The following is an 18,311-nucleotide window of genomic DNA, read 5'->3' as shown; positions in this document are numbered from 1 at the left end:
CTTTTTCGGGAGAATAGCTTGGAACCTGGGAAGTCTCGGCTGAGACAGTCCTTGGCGAGAAGGGACGGACCTGTGCCAGGGGGGAGGGGCACGATCAATCCCCGATCAGCGAATTGCGCTGTACCTCTGCGCTACTTTTGTCGGTGGTTCTTCAGCCGGTGGCCCCCGGCGGCTTTGCCCGCCAAACCCCCCGGCAACGTCGGTCCCTGGTCTCTGCCTGCCGGGGAGCCGGTCCCCCTCCGACCCCGGAGCGCTGCGGGCGCCATCTTGAAAGCAAAGTCGGAACCGCTCGGGAGCCATAAGGTGCCCAGCAGCTCTCTCTCCCCGGCGCCCCCCGCTGGTCTCTGGGCCCGCGCCATCTCCGCCGGCGGCACTCGGCGTGAAGGGGCGGAGCTGCGCTAAGACTTAAAATAAACACTGAGTTGCCGCTCCGGAACCAACGGAGCCGGCGTGAAGGGGCGGAGCTGCGCTAAGACTTAAAATAAACACTGAGTTGCCGCTCCGGAACCAACGGAGCCGGCGTGAAGGGGCGGAGCTGCGCTAAGACGTAAAATAAACACTGAGTTGCCGCTCCGGAACCAATGGAGCGGGCGTGAAGGGGCGGAGCTGCGCTAAGGCGCAAAAACACGATCATTGAGCCGCTGAACTGTATACTTCAGAATTGTGTATCCCTTCGTTTAGCGATGCGCTGTGGTGCTGTGTAGCTGTTTTTGTTCTTTTGTGTTTGTGTTTTCGCTGTTTCTGGGTTAGGTCTCTTTGTGTTATTTGTTAGTTTAGTTTTTGTTTTTTATTTTTATTTTTTTATTTTTTATTTTTTTATTTTTTTATTTTTTTTTCTTTTTTTTCTTTTTTTCCTCTTCTCTTCTCCTTTTCTTTTCTCTTTCCTTTTCTTCTCCTTCTGTTCTTTCTTTTCACTTCTTTTTTTTTTTTTTTCTTCTTTTTTTCTTTTCTTTTCTTTTTTCTTTTTCCTTATTTCTTCTCTCTTTTTGCCTTCTAACTAGGAACCCACGCTGAGCTTGGGAACGGGCCAGGCCCCTGGCTCTGGTACATACCGGAACCGGAGTAGTCACTCCCAACGCCGGCGATCTACGGGCGCGCAATAGCCATCTTGGGGCCCACAGCCAAGTCACTGCGGAGCAATAGGGTGCCAAGAGGCTCCCTGGACGGCCCCCTCCCCAGGTCCACAGACCTAATATAGGGTCCCCACCCACGTCTAAACATTGACTACTTCTCCAGAAGCGAGAGTGTGGAGCCTGGTCCCTGGGGACATTGGGCCAAGGCAGACTTTTGCCTGTGGGAGTTGCGGCAAATGGGGCGCTGAGCGAGCGAGGGCACCATCCACTCCCCACAACTAGTATTTTTCCTGCAGATAGAGACAGAAATCACCCCTATAGAGGAAGAACCAAAGGGAAACAAACAAACAAAGAGAATTTTGGCCCACTACTAGTGTGGACCCTGCCTGCCCTCTGAAAGACTACAACACAGTGTCCTAACTCACCAAAGCAGTCTTGGATCACTCCAATCCTCTAGGATTGGACCCATCAGAAGCAGTCCCCCAACTGAAATAGAAAAATTTCTAAACAATTCACAACAGTCTTCCCCTCTTGCCAAAGGAAGCAATATACCTAGACTACTCCACAGCCTAAGAATAGAGCACAGAGAGTGCTGTTAACCAGACTAAATCTATAAGTAAAGATCCAACGATTAATCTAGATGGGAAGGGCCCAGCGAAAAAACACAGGAAGCACAAAGAATCAAACAGAAAGCTCACCCCCAAAGAGAAATACCGGCTCTCAACCATTTGACACAAACCAGACTCAAAACACCAACATGTCACAGGAAGAATTCCAATTATGGATCATAAACAAGCTAAATAATATACAAGAATCAATGGACAGACAACACAAGGAAAATGCAAAAAAAATTCAGGATTTGGAGGAAAAATTCACTAAAGAAATTGAAATATTGAAGAAAAACCAAACTGAATTCCTAGAAATGAAGAATTCACTCAGAGAGCTACAAAACACTGTGGAAAGTCTCAAAAGCAGGGTAGATCAAACAGAGGAAAGAATTTCAGAAATTGAAGATAACTCCTTTCAACTAAATAAGTCAGTCACAGAGATAGATCAAAAAAGTAAGAGAAATGATCTGAGTCTTCAAGAAATGTGGGATTATGTGAAGAAACCTAACTTGAGAGTTATTGGCATCCCTGAGGGTGAAGAAGACAATAAGCAAGGGTTGGACAAGCTATTTGAAGACATAATTGAGGAAAATTTTCCAGGCCTTGCCAATACTCTAGACATACAGATTCAAGAAGCTCAAAGGACCCCTGGGAGTTTCATAGCAAATAGGAAAACACCACGCCACATAGTCATCAGGCTGACCAAAATATCCACTAAAGAGTCCCTTCTCCGAGCTGTAAGGAGAAAGAAACAGGTAACTTACAAAGGAAAACCCATCAGAATTACGCCAGATTTCTCAGCTGAAACCTTACAAGCAAGAAGAGGTTGGGGCCCCATTTTCACGCTTCTGAAACAGAATAATGCCCAGCCTAGAATCTTGTACCCAGCTAAGCTAAGTTTTCTATACGAAGGAGAAATCAAGACATTCTCAGATAAACAAAGGTTGAGGGAATTCACCAAGACAAGACCAGCCCTGCAAGAAGTACTCAAACGAGAGTTACACACGGACCAGCACAAGAAAGATCCACGAATGTAAAACTACTCAAGAGCTAAAGATCAAATTCCAGATACCACAATGGCTCAGGAGAGAAAACATTGCAATGAAGTTCTACCCAACAAGCTGAACAAAAAACCGTCTCACTTATCAGTTTTCTCAATAAATGTGAATGGCTTGAATTCCCCGCTCAAGAGACATAGACTGTCTCAATGGATAAAAAAGCACAAGCCAAGTATCTGCTGTCTCCAAGAAACCCACCTAACGAGCAAAGATGCATTTAGACTGAAAGTAAAAGGATGGAAATCGGTATTTCAAGCAAACGGTAACGAAAAGAAAGCTGGTGTGGCAATCTTAATTTCCAATAACTTAGCTTTCAAACCAACAAAAATAATAAAAGACAAAAATGGCTACTACATACTGGTCAAGGGCACAATTCAACAAGAAGCCATGACTATACTCAATATATATGCACCCAACCTAGGTGCACCTAGATTCATAAAGCAAACCCTACTAGATCTGAACCAGATGATAGATAATAATACTGTAATAGCTGGAGACTTTAACACCCCACTGACAGTACAGGACAGATCCTCTAAACAGAAAATAAACAAAGACATAATGGACCTAAATAGAATGCTAGAACAAATGGGCATGGCTGACATCTATAGGACATTCTACCCAAAGTCCACAGAATATACATTCTTCTCATCAGCTCACAGGACATTCTCTAAGATTGACCATGTCCTAGGACATAAATCATGTCTTCAAAAATTCAAAAAAATAGAAATTATACCATGCATCTTCTCAGATCACAGCGGAATAAAAGTAACAATGATCACAAACAGAAACCCTCACTCTTACTCAAAGTCATGGAAGCTAAATAACCTTCTCCTGAATAATTATTCTATAAAAGAAGAAATCAAGATGGAAATCAAAAATTTCTTTGAATTAAATGACAATGGAGATACAACTTATCAAAATCTATGGGATGCAGCTAAAGCAGTCCTGAGAGGAAAATTCATATCCATAAATGCCTATATCAAAAAGACAGAAAACATGCAAATAGACAACCTAACGAATAGACTCAAAGAGCTGGAGAAAGAAGAACAGAACGATCCCAAACCCAGCAGAAGGCGAGAAATTACTAAGATCAAATCAGAACTAAATGAAAAGGACAACAAAGAAACTATAAGGGGAATTAATAAAACAAAAAGTTGGTTCTTTGAAAAGATAAACAAAATAGACACACCTCTGGCTAGACTAACCAAGAGCACAAAAGTAAAATCTCTAATAACCTCCATTAGGAACATGAAAGGAGAAATCACAACCGATGCTACAGAGATACAAGATATCATCTATGAATTCTACAAAAATCTTTATGCACACAAACTGGAGAACATGGAGGAAATGGACAAATTTTTAGAGACACATAGTCTTCCCAGGCTCAACCAGGAAGAAATAGAGTACCTGAACAGACCAATATCAAGAACTGAAATCGAAACAGCAATAAAAAACCTTCCCAAAAAGAAAAGCCCTGGTCCAGATGGGTTCACACCTGAATTTTACCATACATACAAAGAAGAACTGGTGCCCATCCTACATAAACTATTCTCCAATATTGAGAAGGATGGAGTTCTCCCCAACACGTTCTACCAAGCCAATATAACATTAATACCAAAGCCTGGAAAGGACTCAACAAAAATAGAGAACTACAGACCAATTTCCCTCATGAATATAGATGCAAAAATTTTCAATAAAATACTAGCAAATCGAATCCAAGTACTTTTCAAAAAAGTAATCCACCACGACCAAGTGGGCTTCATCCCCGAGATGCAGGGGTGGTTCAACATACGTAAATCTATAAATGTAATTCACCACATAAATAGAAGCAAAAACAAAAATCATATGATACTCTCATTAGATGCAGAAAAAGCATTTGACAAAATTCAACACCCTTTTATGATAAAAACGCTTAACAAAATAGGCATTGATGGAACCTACCTAAAAATGATACAAGCCATATATGACAAACCCACAGCCAACATCATACTGAATGGGGAAAAACTGAAAGCACTCCCACTTAGAACTGGAACCAGACAGGGCTGCCCATTGTCTCCATTACTTTTCAACATAGTATTGGAAGTCCTTGCGAGAGCTATCAGGCAAGAGAGCAGAATCAAGGGAGTCCAAATAGGGAAGGAAGAGATCAAACTCTCACTTTTTGCTGATGATATGATGTTATATCTGGAAAACCCCCAGGATTCAACCAAGAGACTCCTGGAATTGATTAACGAATACAGCAAAGTCTCAGGCTACAAAATTAATATACACAAATCAGAGGCATTTATATATGCCAATAACAGTCAATCGGAAAACCAAATTAAAGACTCAATACCCTTCAAAATAGCAACAAAGAAAATAAAATATCTAGGTATATATCTAACTAAAGAGGTAAAGGACCTCTATAAGGAAAACTATGAAACACTGAGAAAAGAAATAGCAGAACTTGCAAATAGATGGAAAAATATACCATGCTCGTGGATCGGAAGAATCAACATTGTTAAAATGTCTATACTACCCAAAGTGATCTACAAATTCAATGCAATCCCTATTAAATTACCAACATCATTCTTTACAGACATAGAGAAAATAATTATACAATTTGTATGGAATCAAAGAAGACCCCGTATAGCAAAAGCAATTTTAAGCAATAAAAACAAAATGGGAGGTATTAATTTGCCAGACCTCAAACTATACTACAAGGCCGTGTTCTTAAAACAGCCTGGTATTGGCACAAGTGCAGGGACACAGACCAGTGGAACACAACAGAAAATCCAAATATAGAACCATCCTCATATAGTCACCTAATTTTTGACAAAGCGGGAAAGAATATACTCCGGGGACAAGAATCCCTATTCAACAAATGGTGCTGGGAGAATTGGTTAGCCACTTGCAGAAGACTGAAACAGGACCCACAGCTTTCACCTCTCACAAAAATCAAATCACGGTGGATAACAGACTTAAACCTTAGGCGTGATACAATCAGAATTCTAGAAGAAAATGTAGGAAAGACTCTTACAGACATTGGCCTAGGCAGAGAATTTATGAAGAAGACCCCCAAGGCAATCACAGCAGCAACAAAAATAAATGAATGGGACATGATTAAACTAAAAAGCTTCTGCACAGCCAAAGAAACAGTCCAGAGAATAAACAGATCACCTACAGAATGGGAAAAAATTTTTGCATACTACACATCAGATAAAGGACTGATAACAAGAATCTATTTAGAACTCAGGAAAATCAGCAAGAAAAAATCAAGCAACCCTATCAAAAAGTGGGCAAAGGACATGAATAGAAATTTTTCAAAAGAAGATATAAAAACGGCTAACAAACATATGAAAAAGTGTTCAACATCTCTAATCATCAGGGAAATGCAAATCAAAACCACAATGAGATATCACTTAACCCCAGTGAGAATGGCCTTTATCAAAAAAACCCAAAACAACACATGTTGGCGTGGGTGTGGAGAGACAGGAACACTAATACACTGCTGGTGGGACTGCAAACTAGTGCAACCCCTGTGGAAAGCATTATGGAGGTATCTTAAACAGATTCAAGTAGACCTGCCATTTGACCCAGCAATCCCATTACTGGGCATATACCCAAAGGAAAAAAGGTCATTCTATAACAAAGGCACGTGTACCCAAATGTTTATAGCAGCACAATTCACAATAGCAAAGATGTGGAAACAACCCAAATGCCCATCAATACATGATTGGATTAGTAAGCTGTGGTATATGTATACCATGGAATACTACTCAGCTATAAGGAATGATGAAGATACGACATCTCTATGGTTCTCCTGGAGAGAGTTGGAACCCGTTATATTAAGTGAAGTATCCCAAGAATGGAAAAACAAGCATCACATGTACTCACCAGAAAATTGGTTTCCCTGATCATCACCTAAATACAAATCTGGGAACGACACCAATTGGACATCAGACTGAGGTGGGGGGTGGGGGAGGGGATGGGGGTATGCCTACACAACGAGTCAATTGCACACCGTTTGGGGAGTGGTAACACTTGAAGGTGCTGACTCGGGAAAGGGGGGGTGGGGAAAAAAATATGAAACTATTGTTTTTAACTTGCACTGTTCACTTAATAATTTATCATGAATATTTCCCATATTATTTCATATCATTGTACAAGAAATAATGTATACATTATGAGGACATACTGTATCTAACAAGATATACTGTTAGACTCTTTGATTCTGTAAAACTAAATTGAAAAAAAAAATATAATAAAAAAATAAAAAAAAAAAAAAAAAAATGTAGATGTGACCATGTCATGAGAGGGCCTGTGGAGGGATCCCTCTAGATTATGGAAAGCAGTTGCTAGTTGGCTGAGAGTGTCCTCAGCCAACAACGAGCAAGAAAATGGGGACCTCAGTGATACTGCCATAAGAAAACAAGTTCTGCCAACAACATGAGAGAGCTGGGAAACAGAGCCTCCAGATGAGAACACAGCCAGCAGAGACACCTTGATTACAACCATGAAGTACTGAGCAAAGAACCCAACTAAAGCACTCCAGATTCCTGACAATAATTTAATGCCAGATAATAAATTAATATTCTGTAAGACACCAAGTTTGTGATAATTTGCTATGCAGCATAGAAAACTAATACAATGCCAAAAGTCATAGTGTGTGTGTGTGTGTGTGTGTGCACGCGCGCACACACACTTTGTGCCCTAGGAGAATTTAGTGGCTTTGAAACACTGAGCAGGACCTAACACATATTATTGCTGTTGTTCTATATGCCTTTTGTATACTTATCCTTGATTTATGCTTTATATCTAAATAGCTCTTTTACTACCTATCATATATACACACCTCCTAAAATTAGATTTCATAAAATTTTTAAGTTCTCATTTTGATGGTGATGCAATAATGCAAATCACAAGGGATTTGCTTGTTAATTTGTTTTGTCCTGAAAAGTAGTAGAGTTCTAAACCTTGCAAATGCTTTTCTGCTTTAAGTCCCAAATCACACTTATAGAAGAAATTAGAGATTAAACACAAAGAGATCTGAAGTACCTAGGGGAGTAAAAAACTAAACAGAAAAACTGCAGTTTGTCTCTGTAATCACACAGACCATTTAAATGAGGGTGTTATTGTTTACTTAGCACAGATGTATATAGAGACCTCAAGAAATTATATTTCGGCAATTTCATAGAACAGAGTGGCATGTATTTGTGTCATTGGATTGTAGTCTGAATAAAATACAAGGTAAACCCAGAACCCTCTTTTTCATCGTACTGTTAGCACCAAAACTCCCCCATTTCACCCAAACACAGATGGACAACAAATGGTCTTCTTTTATTGGTAGAAAGCTCAAACTGAGTGGAATTTATCAGAATTTTATATCTAATCATTCTTCTTACGGGGCTCTGGCTGTTAGCTTAGGCAATCAAGAGAAGGGAAACCAGATGCTTGGATGCTGGAAGGCAGAGTTCCTAGGTCTAAATAAAAGTTTTTAAGTGCCTCCCATTTTTATGTATTTGCATTTGTCATTTTAAGTATAATATTTTTTATAAATATTAGTGGATTTGAATTATGGATTAATCTAAATAGCTAACACCTTCCAAATAAAACTAGAATGAGTCAACTAAATCTTTAGCAATAAGCCTATCTGTACTTATTACTACAGAAAATAAAGATAGTACTGAAATTTATAAATAATACTGATAAAAAATATGTTTATGAAGTAGAGTGGTTTTATTTAAAAATTCTCATAAAATGCATTCCCTCCTGGAATGGAATATCCTGCTCATGAAAGCACTTGCAAAGACTCCAGCTGTTCCTGCTCATTTTTCTCCCCATCAACTCTACACTATTATCTTTAAAAAGCACAATAGGACTTTCCCAAATAATCACCAACACATGATGAAATTACTTCTTTAAATCTAGGAACTCCAGCAAAGAATTTGTAGGGGATTACTATCTCATTTTCAAATTGTGTCCTATTCAAATATAGCCACAACCAACCGACAGTTAGAGCAATAACTTCTTGTTGCCACACTTCAGGGAGTCTCCAGTTATCTTAACAACCGTCATGAAACTCTTAAAAGAATTAATTTAAATTTTCTCTCATAAACAAAAGACTAAAATGTACTCTGTTATCCTTAGGAGTAGGAATTTGAAAAGCATTCCTAAAATAAAAAATTGAATAATATGATCACAATTGCAAAGGGTTTGGCCATTTCATATTAGGGCAGTGACTCCTTGTCTTAGTTTGTTTTCTGCTGCTATAACAGAATATCACAGACTGGGTAATTTATAAAGAACAGTTTATTTTGCTCGTGATTATGGAGGCTGGGAAGTCCAAGAGCATGGCACTGACACCTGGCAAGGGTCATCCCTTGGCAGAAAGCATCACATGTGGAGGAAGTATGCAGGGCAGAGAGAGAAAATGGGCAAAACTTATCCTTTTATCAGGAGCCCACTCCTAAGACAAAAATATTAATCCATTCATGAGGGCAGAGCCCTCATGACTTAATCACCTCTTAAAGTCCCACCTCTTAATACTGTTACAAATGTCAATTAAGTTTCCAACACATGAACTTTAGGGGGATACATTCAAACTATAGCACTCCCAAGCCTGACTGATTATAAAAACTGCTTGGAAAGAGGTTTAAAATGCATATTTTACAAATGCATATTTACAGGCTCTACAACATGGCTTCTGAATTGGAACTCTGAGGTGGGACTTGAGAATAATCATTCATAAAGTAATCCTCAAGTATTTCTGATGCAACTCATCTGTAGATGAGAGTTTGAGAACCATAAAATTAAGAGATATATTAATATTTCCTATTTATTTGTTACAGTACTAGTTAATGTGTAATGTCTGATAATAACCTACTCTAACTTAGAATTCAGAAGACAGACTTTTGTTCTGAATCCTTGCATTTAACTTCTCACTCTCCCAAATTCCCAATGGAATAACCAAAGGAATTTGAAAATTGTGGAAAATTTTTGTATCAGCTCTGAAAATCAAGGAAGAAAACCAAACTATTGTGAAAAAGTCAAGAAATTTCTGCAGAATATATTGCAAGCAAGGTGATTGAGAGAATTGCCGACCAAGTCACAATTCACTTACTGACACGGAGCAGGGCCTGGAGTAAACTGAAAATTAGGATGAAGGTAGGAAGTATTGGGAGGGAGCTGCAAATCTGGAGCTAACAACAGTGGGATTGCTCTACATAATTTGCTCCCAGTTTGCATTTGAATCATAGAGCAAGCCAAGTAGAATAGAAGCAATGCTACAACTGGTCTCAAAAGAAACAGGCCATGACAGCTAGAGAACAGGGACATTATTCCAGCAAACAAAGAGTGAATAGAATCTCTTTGACATAGAGGCAAAACTGGCTGATGCTGCTGCCTCCAGCTTTAATTCATATCCTACTTTTCAGAGGTAATTTGTCAGTGTAAAACTATGGTAAAGCTAATCCTTCATTCATTTCCTCTGTTTTGTTTTCCTTCTTTTCTTCTTTCTTTCCTTGCTTCCCTCTCTCACCTCCTCCTATTCCCCTCTTTTGTTGTGACTTGGTCCAAAACAGTATGTATTTAAAAGAATTCACATAAATCTCCAAATATGGACAAGCTTAGAATTTCCTCCATCGTTTACTTATCCAATCACTCTTTCATTCTCCATCCCACCCACACATGCATATTTGTAAGGAGAAGCAAAGAGAAAATTCTAAAGGTAGTCAACAGATACAAGCAATAAAGATGAGCAGGCACAAAAAAATATCCCCCAAGAAATAGCTTTATTAATAAAAGCTAGGAAAAACTATATAAAATCTCTAATGTGTATTTTCAAAAAATTCAAAAGGACATTTTGTCTACGAAGTAAAAGCAAAAAGTCATTAAAGAGGTATAATCTGAGAGCAGAAAAAGTTACTTTGAGATGAAAAATATGACCATTAAATTCTCTAATGCATTCAATTCACAGACACAAAATGAGATTCTACAGAATTATAATCAATGGATTAAAAAAATCAGCTAGAGAACTTCTTCCAGAACTTCTCGAAAAAGTATAAAATATTGCCACAAAAATCTCAAAGTTTATATGAAGTATCCAAGAGATAGAAAATAAGTTTTATAAGAAGTCTAGAAGGAAAGAACTCAATAGATAGAACAGCAAAAATAAAAATTTAAAAAAAGATCCAGTAGAAAACTCATCTGAGCTGAAGAAAGTACTTTAACCACAAATGTAGAGGACAAGTTCAACCTCAGGTAAAATTACTTAAAACAGACTGAAACCTGATATATCCTGATGAAATATTTAATTTCAGGACTAAAGAAAAAATTCTATAAGCATCAACATGAGGCTGGAGGGACAAACTCTCAAGTTGGCATCAAGCTTTTCTGCAATTACAAATGCCAAAGGATCATGGAAAAATGTCTTCAGAGTCTAAGAAAGTCAGTCTATAATCCAAGAATTCCTTATCCAATCAAGCTGACACGTGTCCAAGAGAAAAGAAGAGGCAAAGTTAATACCTTTGTAGACTTACAGAAAAAATACCGAAGGGTTACAACCGACATAGATAAAATCAACATCAGAAATGTAAGAAGGTAAATGAGAGTATATAGTAAGAGATAATGGTTACACAGTGATTACCATGGGTCAAACAATATTCTAAATACTTTACACTTATTAACCCACTCAATCCTCACACTAACCCTATGAAATAGACTCTACTGCTATACCCATTGCAGATGACACCACAGGTTTACAGAAATTAAGTAACATGTTCACAGTCATGGGGCCAGCAAAATAGTACAACCAGGAGTTAAACTCTGACTACAAGGAGTTGAAGTCTGACTACAACATCCAGGTACTTAACCACCACGATACCCAGCTCCTCTAAAGGAAAATGAAACTAGGAGAACAAAAATTGGAAATGGGGAAAAGGAAACACCAAACTCATCATTAAAAAGGAATACAATAGCAAAAATATTGAAATTCACATCTCTTATTGAAATATATGACTCTCCAAGCCTTAAAAAAGAAGGAAATCCTACCATTTGCAAACACATGGATGATCCTGGAGGACAGTGTGCTCAGTAAAATAAGCCAGGCACAGAAAAAAAAAAAAAAATACTGCATGATTTCAGTTATATGTAGAGTCCAAAAAGGTAGAATCTATAGAAACAGAGAATAGAAGTTGCCAGGGGCTAGGAAGTGGGGGAAAAGGGAAGATATCAATCAAAGGATAAAAACTTTCAATTGTAACATTAATAAGTTCTGCAGATCTAACGTGAAGCATGGTGGTCATAGTTAATAATAGTGTATTGTATACTGGAAATTTTCCAAGAGAGTAGATTTTAAGTGTTCTCACCACACAAAAAAGGTAACTATGTGAGGTAATAGATGTGTTAATTAGCTTGGTTGTAGTAATCATTCACCATGTAAATGTATATCAAATAATCACGCTATACACCTTAAATATACCTAATTTTTATTTATCAATAATACCTCAATAAAGCTTGAAAAAACTCCAAAAAATATTTATGACTCTCCAGCAGAGTCAAAAACTTGAATCCACAGAAAGGTTAGAAATAAAGACAAGTAAATATAAACCAGGGAAATGCCAATTTAAATACATATATCAAATTAATCTCAGAAAAGGTGAAATTCAAATTAAACATAAACAGGAAAGACAGAACTATTTTATATTGGTAAAAGGTAAAATCCATAATGAATTTGTAAAAGATATGAACTTTTATGTGCTGTATACCAAAGCACTAGAGAAAACAGCAAAATCTGATGGAACAGTAAAAACCTGACAAATCGTAGTCATGGTAAGAAACGTTTAAAGTTTTCTCAGTCTTTGGTCAGTCAAGGCAAAAGTTCAGTATACAAAATAATGAATATTACAGTCATTCCTCAGTGTCCTTGGGGCATTTGTTCCAGGACGCCCCCCCACACACACCAAAATCCAAGGATGCTCAAGTCTCTTGCATAAAATGGTGTAATATTTGCTATAACCTACATAGACCCTTCTGTATTCTTTATACCGTCTCTAGGTTACTTATGCCTAATACAAGGTAAATGCTATGTAAATTGTTATTATGCTATATTTTTATTGCATTATTTTTTATTTTTTTATTTTTGAAAATTTTTTAATCCACAGTTGGAACCCATGTATTCAGTGGCTGACTGTATACATATTTATACATTAATTTAGCAGATAATACACATGCAAATAATAACATAACAATATAGAAATATAGCAATATAGAAATATGCATAAAACAGAGTGGTGGCTAAAGACTCTGCCCATACAGCTATACAGCCTGAATCTCAAACTTATTTCCCAGACTTAACTAGCTGAGTCCTTAGATTATAAATATATCCATTATCTTGTTACCTCAGTTTGCTTATATCCTCCATTATAACATGGATGATATAATTGTTGTGATGATTAAATAAGTTTATACATATAAAGTACTTAAAACAGTGTCCAGCCCATGATAAGTGCTCAATCAATATTAACTGCTATAATAATAACTGACATAGTTATATATGTGGAATTTTGAGATTTAGCAATATGGAATTCTTTATTTCTAAATGTGTTAGGAATATTTACAAAAAATTATAGTATTTCACAAAAAACTCAATAAATTACTAAATGTAGAAATTGTATGGACCACATATCTAAGCACAATAAAACTCAAGTAATAAAAGGTAAATGAAAAAATCATAGTACAAGAAAATTTTAAAACATCCTCCTAAATAACTTATGGGTAAAAGAAGAAATCAAAACTTCATTTTAAATTACCTAGAATATGACTAATGCTATGTCTATTTATCAAACCTAGGCAATCAATGGGAATACTATAAAACTTTTACAATACAACAATGGAGAACATCTTTGTGACTTCAGAATAAACAAAGATTTTTTAAACAAGAAATAAAATGTGCTTCCTCAAAGGAAAAGTGATCAATTGAATGACATTAAAATTATGAAACTATGTTCATAAAAAAGACACCATTGATAGAATGAAAATGCACCTACACAGAGGAAGAAGACATTCATAATACACATATGTAACAAAGACATCATATCCAGAAAAAAAGAACTTGTATGCAATAAGAGAATACAATAGAAAAATGGACAAAAAACTTGATCAGTCACTTCAGAAGATATCTAAATGGCCAATAAACTATGAAAAATATTAACTTTGTTAATCCTCAGAAAAATACAGATTAAAACCTTAATATGAGACCACTGCATACTCACCAGAACAGCTAAAATTGAAAAGAACAATGAATACTAAATTTTGGCAAGAATCTGGAGTGACCAAGTATCCCATACATTGCTGATAGGAATGAAATTGGTACAACCAACTTGGAAAACAGTTCAAGGTATCTATTAATGTTGAACACATATATTCCAGGTATATTCCCAACAGAAACCTATCTGCATGTTCACCAAAAGACAACTACTAGAAAGTTCATAGCAGTAGTACTTTATAGTACTCTATAGTTAGAAATGACTCAAATGCCCATCAATAGGAGAATGGATAACCAAATTGTGATGTATTCACAGAATGCAATACTATATAGCAATAACAATGAATAAATTATAACTATACATAATACTATGTCTGAAGCTCACAAATAATATTAAGCCAAAGAAGCCAGATAAAAAGTCTACAAACTGTATGAGTCCATTTATACAAAGTATAAAAAAGGCAAAATTAATCTATACTAATGAAAGTTAAGATATTATTTACTCTTGGGAGGATTGTGACTAGAAGGAAGGGGTCTGGAAAGCTGTTATTAAAATATATTCTATTTCTGGATCTAGGCACAGGTTACACAAGTTTATTCAGTTGGTGCTGATTACATGAGCATGTTCAGTTTGTAAAAATTCATTGAGCCTTATACCCATAGTGTATGCACCTTTCCCCATGTATATTGATTATCTTTCAATAAAATGTTTTTAAAATCTTATGGGATCAGACCCAAAAATGCACTCATAGGAAAAGACAGAGTAGTTTATGCTCAACAAAAAATTACCGCTCAAGAAGTTATAACAATTACTACAAAATGAGACTAAGTTAAAAGTAGAAGCAGAAAAGGAGAATTACTAGAGATTAAGAAACACAATGAAATTAATTATAAAATATTATAATGCACAATTGATGAATAAATCTAAGCACTGGTTCTTTGAAAAGATCAAAAAAGATAGATAGGCAAACCTCAGGAAATGCTAAATGAAAAGAAAAAAAAAACCTAAATTTGAAACATAAGGAAGGAGATAAGGGGGGCATATTATCATAGATCAGGTATTCTCAACTTTAGCATTGACGTTTGGGGCCAGACAATTTTTTGTTATGGGTCCGTGGGGGGGGGGGCATTGTGTACTTTATAGCAGCATCATGCACATGTTTAGCAGGATCCCTGGATTCTACCAACTAGATGTCAGTAGCACATACCTCCTCCCAGCTGTGAAATCAAACAACAAGTCTCCATACATTGACACATGTGGTCAGGGAAGGTAAAATCACCTCCGGTTGAGAAGCAGTGCCATAGATAGCAATGTTAAACTATAACTCCATACCAATAACTTTCAACATATGAATGAAAAAAAAAACCAATTTTCTATAAAAATATACATGATTAAAAATGATTGAAATATGGTAGAAAAGCTCATTAAACCAGTAACAAAGAAATTGAAATTGTGGTTAAAGACTCATTGCCCCAAAAAGGCAAATTCTGCATTTTCTCTGTTGTTATTAATACATCGATTTGTGTGTCTATTCACACCCTGGTACCACATTGTTTTAATTATTGTAACAGGACAACTCTTTCCAAACTTCTAAGAACTAGATCATTCAATTCCTATTTAGAATGTTATAGCGAGGGACTATACAATAGAAATATAAATGAAAGCCACACATAAGTAATAGAAACTGGATTTAATAATAGATAAATAACTTTAATAATATATTAATTATAAAAATTAATTTTATAAAAGCCAATATATCAAAATATTATTTCAATATATAATCAATATAAAAATATATTTGCATTTTTATGCAAAATCTTTGAAATCTGGTATGTATGAAACACTTACAGAACATGTCCCTTCAGACTAGCCATATTCCAGTGCTCAATAGCTACATGCGTACTGGACAGCACAGTCTTAGAGCATATTTAAAGGTGGAAACTTCCCAGATTCATTTTCTCATTTTCTGAAGATAGTGGAAATATGATCTTTAAAAAGAACCAAAAAAAAAAATAGCCAAATTGCATTTAAGAATTAAAAAAAAATCTCCAAAGTATTAGCAAAACAATTATCATTACCTTAAAATGATAATGTCATTCATGATCATGGACAGTTACTTGAGGAATGCAAGATATAATTTATACTTGGACTCTATTAATATTATTTATCTTATATAAAGGGAGAAAAATCAAATAAGCAACTTGATACCAGAAATGTATTCAGCTAATGATATTTAATATTTATTTCTAATTTTAAAAGAGAAAACCTCTTATCCTCTTAAATTTTTCAAACTGTACGTTGGAATTCAGAAGCTGATATCAAAGGTAAAAGTAAAATATGTGTCATTTTTAATAAAGACAAGAATGATCTAAGAATGATATAACACAAGGTTCACTGTTTTAAAAATGTCAGTTCTCTCCTAATTAGTGTATAAATGTTTTGTAAGTCCAACAAGTGTCAAAAGTTATTAAAAATATTACCTGGAGGAATAAATGAATGAGAGAATGGCCAAGAAGTTTTTGAAAATGAGGTGTGGTTTAAAATGAGGTTTAATACCTCAATAGGTATTAAAATAAATAAGAGAAAAATAATTAAAATGGAGTGGAACGAGTGTAGGAAGAGCAGGCAGGTCAATGAAACACTGTGAAGTTCAAAAGGAGACTCAGGTATTTATAGGAATTTAATATACAGGAAAAGTTACTTTCAATTTCAGTAAAAAAAAATATTCTTCAATAAATGTTTGCAAATTTAACTACAATAAATGTTTACTGTAATACTATTCATAGATGAAAATGGGAAGCAACTAGAATGTATAAGACAATGAAACTTGTGTACAAATTATGATAGATTTATTAATGAAATACTCTCCAGCTCTTTTAAATTTTGTTGTAGAATAATCTATAAAAGAGTGTTTTTTATACAGCATTAATTGACAATGAAATAGTTTACCAAATAAGTAGCGTGAGGTTATATTTTTTTATTTGCCTTGGTGTTCACATCAAAAGAATCTCTTTGTACTCCTTTTAATAATTTTTCACTGCATTATCAAATCCCAAAGATAATAAAATCAATTTCAAGAGTTTTACCTAATTTATTATTTCAATCAAATTTTGTTGTTTTTACTTCCCTGTTACTTTTTTCCCCTTCTTCTGCTTTGTAGCCTTGTAGACTTTCAGAGTAGTTTTATTTAGCCTGTCTTGTTTTTTCCCATTTTCATCCAATAAATTGGGAGCAATTCTGAGAAGCACTTTAGAAGTTATTGCTTATTGACAGAAATTATTGCTACATCACCTTGCCTCCATCTCCATCTTTATCACTTCTGGTACCAAGAGCCAGATGCTTCTTTGACTCTCTCTTGCGTTTCAACACCCATGTCCAAACCTGAACCTGGAAGCCCTAATTCTGAAATGTGTTCAGGACCCACAGCTCTTCTTTAACCTACTGCAACTGTGTTACTCAGTCCTTCATGACCAAAAACAGGTGCTTCTCCAATCTACTGATGGACCTCCTTACCAGCAATCTCCTCCCCATTCCAATCCAAACCTCAGCCTGAATGATCTTTCTAGAACAATGATCAATTTGTCTGCCTATAGGAAAAAATAAGAACTCCCGAGAATGGCCTTCAAAGCTAGTGATCCCAGCCCGACTTTCCAACCTCACTTTAGTTAATCACTCCTGCCTGCCACACCAGACTCCACTTATCTCAGAAAATACATGACCTTTTGAAAAAATGTTTCTGATAAAACAGTATAAATACCATGGACATTTTGCCAAGCTGCTGTCTGATATCACTGCAAATTTTACAACCATTTATTTTCCATGCAACTATTTGGGACATTCTTGGTAATAGCTAATTTTTCTACAGTAATTTTTTTTAAACACCAAGTCCTATCAGATTTCCCTCATGCAAACACATTATCATCTCTTTAATTTTTGTGGCCCTCACCCCATCCGATATTCATTTTCTTTTGAGGACAAACATGCTTAGTGGTTTCCCTACCATTTCATTTGTTTAAAATGTCCCACCCTGTTAAGTAAAGAATTATTCCTTCAAATGGCCTAATCCTTTTACATTTTTCTCTTTTTTTTGCTTATGATGTTATCTTTGCTTGCAAATTCCTTGATATTCTTCTCCACTGAGCTAAATCCTACAGTTTATTCAAGGTTTATCCCAAACATTGCTTCTTCTTCAAAGGTTTGCCCTCTTAATGTTCCTAACATATCACATCACACATGAGTAGAAAGGTGAATTTACTTAATCTCCTTATTATTACCACTAACAGAGACTCAAAACTGAATAAATATATAGAATATATAACTAGAAGT

Source organism: Eulemur rufifrons, chromosome 7 (genome assembly GCF_041146395.1).
Source record: "Eulemur rufifrons isolate Redbay chromosome 7, OSU_ERuf_1, whole genome shotgun sequence".
NCBI classification, from domain to species: domain Eukaryota; kingdom Metazoa; phylum Chordata; class Mammalia; order Primates; family Lemuridae; genus Eulemur; species Eulemur rufifrons.
The sequence above is the reverse complement of the archived record's forward strand: the minus strand, read 5'-3'. Positions refer to the sequence as shown.